At 32.7% G+C, this 9,964-nt stretch overlaps 1 long non-coding RNA gene across 1 annotated transcript in view; it reads right to left on the reverse strand.

Annotated features, from left to right (window-relative positions):
* Positions 1-9,964, reverse strand: part of LOC145939818 (uncharacterized) — a 74,348-nt gene extending 64,384 nt beyond the window's left edge. The window contains exons 1-2 of the long non-coding RNA XR_014425909.1: positions 9,698-9,964; positions 7,583-7,625 (exon numbers count right to left, since the gene is read on the reverse strand). This is a non-coding gene — a long non-coding RNA (uncharacterized LOC145939818). The remainder of the gene's footprint in view (positions 1-7,582; positions 7,626-9,697) is intronic.

Below are 9,964 nucleotides of genomic sequence, written 5' to 3' on the forward strand. Positions count from 1 at the left end.
TCTAAATTTTTTCGTCAACATTAAAAATGTTTCACGCAGCTAATAGAGGTACGAGAGGGGAGGGAAAGGGAGGGGGGCTTTCCTTCTTGTTTGACGGTTCTCGCGAGACCTTAATAGCCATATTCGTAGGTCCCAGTCGATCGCTTTCGACGACCTCTTGCCGTTCCTGCGACCTCGCTCTAACACAGGCCCTCTCCTCATTTCTACCGTACACGGTACACGGTAGAGAGAGAGTGTGACTCTCTCCCGACCCGAGTGGCAGCACCGGTTTGATCTTATAATGATTCCACGAGGAGGTCACATGCTCTTTTTTTCTTCTTCTTCTTGTCAGCCCTCGGCGCTTCCTTTCTTCCCGCGAGAGAAAGAGGTAGACATATTCCCTAATGACGTTGTACGTCTCTATCAGATCCAAACTATCTATCTCGTTTCCACGAAATGCTCTCTATCCCACTCATCTCAGATTGATACTACGACGACGAATAATAATTTCCGCAAAATGCAATTTATAGCGACGAAAATATGACTGATCGATTATTATATCATATATGTATATACATTGGTGTCTGCAGGATTTTTTCCAGGAGGAAAGGGAATTTTTAAAATTTTTCGTTCCCTTTTTAATTTTTTTTATGTTGTTATTTTTTTATATTAAATGTGCAAGTAAGTTCCAAACTATTTACTCAAAGAGAGAGTAAATGCTCAATTTTTTGCTGATTCCAGGAGGGGGCAAGAGGGGGCTCTTGCTCTCCCCCTTCCTGCGGACATCCGTGCATCCTACATATATGGATTTCCGAATTCTCACGTTTCGTAAGCGAAACCGGGCGCGCATGCACGGCTGGTGTCAGCTGGTGACGAGGAGGTGAGCCGGCTCGGCTCGCCTCTCTCCTCGACGATGATGATGAGACAGTTGGCGAGCTCTAAACACGAGACTCCACGTCCGGGCCTCTGTTCGGGCGGTTTATGCTCGCCTGGTACCATGGGCAGCCGGACGCAGACGTGCAAGATGGCACGCCCAGCTGTCGCCACGCAGACGCCGTCGATGCTGGCAGCCGTCGCGGCAGCAGGATCGCATACCGCCGGCCATGGTGTCCCGTTCAGTTGTCTGTGCTTGGCGATTCTCAACCGCGCTTGCTCGCGCTAATAATAACAATCGACGACGACGACGAGTCGCGCGCGCGACTCACGTTTCGCGCCTGACAGCTCCGATCGTTACGCGCGGGGGAGAGGGAGGGAGCGTTTCGGGATCGAACCGGGGTCGCCTCCTTCCTCCCCCGCCCCTCCGTTCTACGGAAGATCGATGACGCGTGATAATTCTGATTAGAATTGATAGAGGGAGGGTACAGAGTTTCCTTTCAATCGACACACCCCCTATACTTCCCGGACCTGGTGCAAATGGCTCGAGAATGGCCCGAAAATGCTCTTTTCTTTAAGAGTTTCCTCGTCTTTTATATAAATAGCGGAATTCTTTTTTCATACCATGTGTGATCTAAGTCTGTGCGTTTTATTTTTATTTTAATCTCCCTTTTATATCATGATTTCTATTCTATTCTACATATATACGTATATCATGTTCCTGTAGTTTTAGGTGGATATGTCAGTTTTGAGATCTGTCAGATCTCAATTTCCGGTCACGTTCGAAAGAAAATCAATTGCTCAAGAGAAAAAAATCTAAGACAATATTTGTAATATTATATAATCTAATAGAAGACTATTTTTAATAAATGCTTATTAAGTAAAAATTTACATATTCTGCAACCCAAAACATTATATAGTATATCGGTTTCAGTACTATGCTTTTAATGTAATGACATTTTTGAGTTATCAAGATATTTGCATTGCTGGTTTCTATAATAGATACCTAAATGACTGCGTTTTTATACGAAAAAGTAATGTTTGTGATAAATCTAAAGATAATATGTGAGATATAGATAATATATATATTTATATATAATACATATATTAAAAATATAAAAGAAAGTTTTGAGATGTTTCTTTTTGTTGCATAGAATCAAAAGAATGCTCAGATGTCAAGCAGCCGAATTTCTTGAAAATCTCGAAGCTCTTCCAGATCTTTGTATATGTCGGCTTTTATGTGATTAATAAAGTTTTACTCCTTCTTAATTCACTCGTATTTGCATCGCAAACTAAATCATCAAAAATTGAGATAAATCTGAATTGTGACTGTGTAAACATTTTGTAATTTTTACGGACAAATTAATTGAAATGTCAGAAGAATTACGAAATTGATAAGCTAATAAAGCTAATATGTTATTATCTCGTTTTACCGGAATAGACGCTTAATTAAATAATATTTCTTTGGATTACCTTTACTTTCCGAAATTAATTTAACATTAACAATGATTACGTAAGAGGATTAAAATCTTCTTATTTTTTATATTTATCTCCAAGATTAGAGGGGAATATTTGTAGATTTAAAGTTTACAAACCGTTTGTATTTTAATTGCTTATGTCAAAAAAGAGAGAATAATTTGTTCATATACAACATACTTTTATCTTCTTTTTTTTGCAACTTCTCAAATACATATATTAAATAGAATTTAATGATATAAAGTATATGTTTAAGTCTTTTTATTTATCGCATTATGTGTGATAGATAAACTTTAACATATTTTATACCATTAAATTCTATTTAATATGTATCCGCACTTGCGAGAAAGAAAGATAAAAAAGTTTGAAACACTTGTGCATTCAGTTGGAGAAGAGAAGCAACGAGGAAAAACATCCGTAGAAAAAGTATCTCGCTCATTCGCTGCAACTTCTCGAATCCCACTCGATCCGGTTTGCGGTTTCGGCTGAATTGTTTAAAGTTTAAATCTATCGTCTCCGCGTTCATGCTAATTGGAGGGCTTCCTCCCAGAGGATGAGCCTTTGCCACAATCTTCTCTCGCTCGATGTACCTTTGTTCGCGATCTCCTTTCGATTCCTCTTTTTTTCCCTTTCATGCGAAACTTCAACGTCGTCATCGGCATCGCTTATGGATTTACATCCCTGTGGCATGCATATTTTCGCGATATGTAAATCATTTCTTCTTTCGCTGTCGGTGCAGGACGGATCTGCATAATTGAAAGGACGAAAGGGAGATTTCACGGAGATTTCACGTGTCGACGCATTTCGACGTTTTCGAGAAATTCGTCGGGACGAAGACGCGAAGATAAATAAAAAAGCAATGGTGAAAGTTTAATATAAAAGTGCAGAGACATCCAGCGGAGGCTGTGCGGATAACATCTCGTCGTACGTCGAGTGTTATGTCTCATTTAAATTTTACGACGTCTCTCTTCTTGTAAGGAGATCAAGTGGGATATTAAATATACGATCGGAGGATATAGATGCATCGAATCATGCACGAGCTTTTGAAAAAAATCGCAAACGACTCACAAACCTGCGTGATTCTTTGTTAATATTTTTTATGATTAATTAATATAATATAGTTTTTTATTAATAAATTAATAAATGATTTATAATTATGATTAATTAATATAATAGTTTTTTCATTTTTATAAATAATTTTTATTTTGATTATCAAATTAATATTGTTATTGTTCGCCCCCCCCCCCCCCCACAAATGCATTTCATGCAATATCATGTGCACTTACTGGCATTAATCGAGTACGTTATTTTAATTAATATATGATGCATATTCGAATCGAAAATTTTCTCCTACTTTGGATCTCTTTGAATGTTTAATCTAACATCTATTTTAATACTTTAAGCAGTCGCTTATTTAAGTTATTCAATCTATAATTTTGTCAAAAGCTCTTCTTTTAACTCTTTAATAAGTGGCAAACTGTTTGTTTACTGCTTACACAAAATAGGAACTCAGTTTCTATAAATTAAATCTATCGAAATCTTCTGGAATTCATCAACGTGAAAGAAATAGAAATCAAAAAAGTATTTTAAAGTCGTAAAGAATATGAAAATAAATCAGATTCGGTGATCTCGTTATTAATTAATAATTTTTATTTTAATTATCAAATTAATATTATTATTGCTCGACACAAATGTATCTCATGCAATCTCATATGCACTTATTAGTTGCATTAATCGATTATGATATTTTAATTACGATGCGTACTCGCGAATCGAAAATTTTCTCCTACTTTGGATCTCAATTTTCAATCTAACATCAATTTTAATATTTTAATTAATCGCTTTCTATTTCAAGTTATTCAGTCTATAGTTTTACAAAAGCTCTTCTTTCAACCCTCTAGGAACCTGTTTCTTTATTACTTACACAAAATAGGAGTTCAATTTTTATAATTAAATTAAACCTATCGAAATCTTTTAGAATTCATTAACGTGAAAGAAATGGAAATCAATAAGTATTTCAAAGTCATAAAGGATATAAAAAAATTAATCAGATTCGATGATCTTGTAGCGATCGGCCACAGAATCGCGGACAAGTCACCGATCGAAGTCGGCGAAAATGGCGGTCGCGCCGCCCTTGAATTCGCGAAGGAAATTACCCGGACTTCGGACTCGCCGTTCCCGCCACGATTGGCCGATTCGTCCTTGGCCCAGGCGCAGGGGTCGAAGGCGCACTTCCTGTCGCTCGAGGAGAAGCGTCGCCATCCTGTGGCGAGCCTCCAAACCGCGGAAAGCTTCGCGCAGGCGAATTCACCAACCCCTCGGCGGGGATCCTCGAGACCCTCCGCGTCACCCTCCTCCGCGTCAACCCTTATTTCGCGGCAGATTGGGGCTGGTAATTCCGAGGGAGCGCGATTTTATCAACGGCGAATATATCCCCGGGAATAGACTTGAGGGAAAACTCGCGGGAAATGACGAGGGCTCTGCTTGTTCTATAAAAGTATATTTTTTCCGAAATAGGGGTTTTATGGGGTTTTGTATGCATGTGTCTATAAGAGTGCAGATATTTAAATCAAACAGATATTCTATCTTTATTAAATTCCATGCGAATCCGAGGGATTGTCTTCTTTGCGATTGCTCTTAGTTAATCAACAACGCAAAGCTGCTTATACAATTTGTTATTTTTGAAATTACAGTTTCATAAAGTTTTATACTGAAAGACTGCTCGTTTAATAATAATTTCAGTTTGTGAATATAATTTACACGAGAAAGAATTTGTGTTTCATCAATGTCTCCGGTAATACTGAAGAAGAGCTCTGTCCTTTCCGATTTTGTCAAAACTTTACAATATTGTGTCTTTTTGTGCGTAAAACACGAATCTGTAAATTAAAATTGGCGCTCTCAAGTAAGAAAAAAGTTACAGTAAGTTCCTCTCCCTTGGGGGAACCGGATTTTAATTTATAGATTCGTGTTTTACGCACAAAAATACACAATATTGTATAAAGTTTCGGCAAAATCGGAGAGAACGAAGCTCTCCTTCAGCATTAACGAAACAATAATACATCATACTAACATTTGATATAGATATAAAATTAACTCTAGAATTTTATTTTATTTTATTATTTGAATTTTATATGATATATAAAAAAAGCATTTTATATTAATTTTTTATTATGTTCGGTTGACGATTGTTCGTTAATTATACTTTAAGAATTTCATTAGTTCAGTTTTAAATTAATGATTATTCATATTAAAAAAATTATCCTTTTCTAAAAAAAGCATGTTATTGATACTGTTGTCGCTTTTCCACGATGCTGATTAGCAATCTCGATTCGCGTTGTGCATTACATAACATCGAGTAGGTCATCACAAGGGTTAGCAGTTTGAGTTTGTCCAAAATAAAATTAAATAAAATAATATTATGTTTTAAATAATATATTATAATATTTTTAACTCGAATAATATTTTTGACAGTTATCAGCTGATTTCTGTCAAAAAATATTAATCGCGGATATAAAGTATTCTAACATATTATATTACTTACAAAATATTACTATTTTAATTATAATAATATGTTGTAAATATAATATATACTTTGTCCGCATTTAATATTATTTGACAAAAATCAGCTGATAACTGTCAAAAATATTATTCGAATTTAAAGTATTAAAACATATTATTTAAAAACATATTATTTTATTTAATTCTATTTTGGACAAACTGTTAAACTGCTAACCCTCGCGATGACAGCTTCTCGATGAATATGAATATAACGCACAACGCAAATCGAGGTAGTTAATCAACATCGCGAAAAAGAGGCAACAATACTTGCGAGAATCGACTTAATGTTTTTTTTTAGAAAGGGACTAGAACAACACAAGCGCGCACTACGCGTGCGTTATTCCTCGAATTTATAAAAAAGAATGATACAGAAATCAGCTGATAACAGTCAAAAAATATTAATCGAGTTTAAAGTACTATAATATTTTATTTAAAATACATTATTTTAATTATTATAACATATTTTAAAATTTAATTAGTAAATTAACGCTTTAATCAGCTGATGCATGTCAAAAAATATTACTAAGATGTTAATTTGCTATATAAATTTTTAAATAATTATAGGTTATAACATTTAAAACAATGTTTCAAATAATGTGTTATAATGTTATAATTCCCTAAACTCGATTAATATTTTTGACAGTTATCAGCTAATTTCTGTCAAAAAATATTAATCGCGGATATAAAGTATTATAACATATTATTTATAACATATTACTATTTTAATTTTTATAACATATATATATATATATTATTTTAAAATTTAACTAACAAATTAACGCTTTATTAATATTTTTTGACAGAAATCAGTTGATTAAAACATTAATTTGTTAATTAAATTTTAAAACAAAAATTTTATAAAAATTAAAATAATAATGTTATAAAGAATATGTTACAATACTTTAAACTCGAATATTTTTTGACAAAAATCAGCTGATAACTGTCAAAAAATTATAATCGAGTTTAAAGTACTATAACATTTTATTTCAAATATATATTATTATTTTATTACATTTTTATATTACATACTATTATTTTAGCGCGCGCTTGTGTTGTTCTAGTTTCAAAAAGAAAAAATAAAGCAATTGTTTTCGTTGAACCATAAATACTTTGTTAATCTTATAATATTTGTTGTTACGTGAAGTAAGAAATTATTTTACAACAAAAATGAGATTTCGAAACTTCAGAGAAAAATATAAGCTACTGAATTAAACTATCTCGCTAATGTAACGATAAACATTAATTTGATATATTTCTTTAACTTTATATACTGCTTAAAAATTTTGTGCATTTTTGCAACAAAAATTCAAAATTCGCTAATATATTAAGTAGGCTGCAAAAATAATTACATATTTTTAAAAAATGTAATAATATTTCGGGCTAAACATAAAGTTTTTCTGATTCTTTATTTTTAGCAAATTTTTTTTGTATAATGAGAAATTAAAAAATTTTAAAGTACTACACAAATAAAGCACTTTGCATCTTTTGATGTAAAATAATCAAAGATAACCAGAATATATATATGTATAGATATACATATATACATATATGTTCGCACACACGAGCAAGAATTTCGGATTACAACGGGTCCCTCAAATTCTGACTCTTAGAAAACTTCCTTTTCTATATCATAAGAGGTCGTAGAGGTGTGTGTACTATAGTACATAATATTATGAATCAAATCATTATTACTCACCGGTACGATGCACAGCGAAGTTGTTGTTGCACACAATGTCGATCTGTAAAATATAATAAATGTATCTAAATTAAAATAATATCTAAAATAATTTAATATTTCGAAAATTAATTATTGAATGCAATTAAATTTTTCATTTATTTAAACAGATATTTAAGAAAATGTCAAAAAAATTTTATGGACTTTTTATGATGTAAATAAAAATTTGATTTTCTTTATATATAAATAATGCACATTATAAATTTTTTAAACAATGTTGAGTAAATGTGCACAATGTAAAGATTTTTTTGGAGCTCACATATTCTATATATTTCATGATAGAAAACGAATCTGTCACTCGAAAATGTTACCGTTCTCGTCCCATTTTATAAATAAAAAATAGAGCAAAAATGACAATTCTTTCAAGCAGATTTGTATATAAAATATGAGTTTCAAAAAATCGGAGAAGAGACTTTTATATTAAACATTTAATAATCACTTTATTAATATATTTAACAATACTTTTTCGATTATAAAAATTTATTTATTTAAGATTTTATTTTATTATTTAGAGAGAGAATTGTGTGTCATATTGACACAATATATTGTATTAAATCTGTTACTTTTTCATTCCCTTGAATTAGTATTTGAGACGAATATATGTATATTCAAATAATTTAGCGAAATAGAAAGAGAATAAAAAAAAGAAAAAAAAAAGAAAGAGAGAAAAGAAAGAAAAAGAAAAAGAGATAAGAGAAAAAGAGAGAGAGGAAGAGAGAGAAAGAAAGCGCAGAAAAAAATGCGAGCAAAATAGACATAATATTTCGTCTACTACAATAATCGCCCGATATTTTTTTCGATACACCTGATATTGCATACTTTTACTTGTAGACGATATTTATTCTCAATAAAATAAAATAATGATTTGAATGTATTGAGAGACAAGTAATCCTTATAATTGTATCATACCGTGTAATTATAACTGTAGCGATTAATTCCAATGATGAATATAATTCTGTTCTTACGCGACATGCACACTTTTATCACAATATCACTTTTTTCGGTTTCCCGATACATTTCTGGGCACTCTTATTACTTTTACTTTCGCAGGCAATATTTATTCTCGGCAATTTTATTTCTTTCAAAACTGCGGAGAAACTATCGCGGAACTACTGTTGTTCCAGTGTAATATAGTTTTAGTCACTATAGTTATTGAAACTCCGTTGCTATATTCATTAGAAACTTGATTGATCACTCTCGATACTATTACGCACTCGATTGCGTAAATAATACGACGGTTATAATCAGGATGAGAATCGCTGAAAGTGCAATCTGAATCTCGCGATAGTTTAGACTAAACTGGAGAATTTTATTATCTATTCTAAAAAAGTTCGACTCGTGCGAGGCGGAGGGTGGAAGGGGGGGGGGGGGACTCTCGGTAGCCGAGCTCGACCACTTTATATATGTATAAGTACATATATATGTGCGAACAGCGAGCGAGCTAATTCGTGTATATGTGACTACGTATCATGTTACATCGAACACGAGATAAGCGACTCTTTCGAAAAAGAATCATTTAGCCACACAATCCGATAAAATAAAGTAAGATATATATTACGAGAATTTTTAAACGCTCCACAATTTGTCGCGTTTTATACGTGTGTGAAATGGATAATAACTTTTTCATCTCTCGAGATTATTTAATTAGTCATTAATATTTTGCATACGCAAATTATTGATTACGCGTATTAATGTTTATCATATTTATACGTTATTCGAAATACGCTCAAAAATATAATCGTAATATAAATTATTATAGCGATTATAATTGATTGAATATTACATTAATTAAAACCGATTTCATTTCCGCGATGTTCGTAATATTTGACGGCGATTAAATATTTGCCGAGTACATATCTCTTAAATATTACAATGTAGAAATTGTATTTTACACATATACAAATATTTATATTATTATAAAATATTCTTATTAAGTATTTTTTTAAATATAAAATCTAGGATATTTTACATTCATTATTATACAATAATGTAAAATTTGGATTATTACCGCGAAGATAAATGGATGATTTCACAAATAACAAATGAAAAATTAAATAAATTCTAAATTATATTTACCCTATCGTTGTTTCGCCGTTGCCCGATGCCTCCGACCTCTCTCTCTCTCTCTCTTTCTCTCTCCCTCTCTCTCCGCGCCGTTCTTTTTTGGTTGTGGCACTCACTCGAAACACTTGCATTCGCGTTACTTTTTTTCGTCCGCGACGCGCGGCGACGCCCGGGCTTTAATTATCACAATCTTCGACGCGTTTCGATAAAACGCGAGAAACGCGAGAGCTTATTCGCGCGCGACCGATGCTCCATTTTCACGTCGCCGCTGTTTTCAGG

The sequence above is a fragment of the Prenolepis imparis genome, unplaced genomic scaffold (genome assembly GCF_030444845.1).
Source record: "Prenolepis imparis isolate NDT839.2.m4 unplaced genomic scaffold, iyPreImpa1.0 SCAF_1, whole genome shotgun sequence".
Taxonomy (NCBI): domain Eukaryota; kingdom Metazoa; phylum Arthropoda; class Insecta; order Hymenoptera; family Formicidae; genus Prenolepis; species Prenolepis imparis.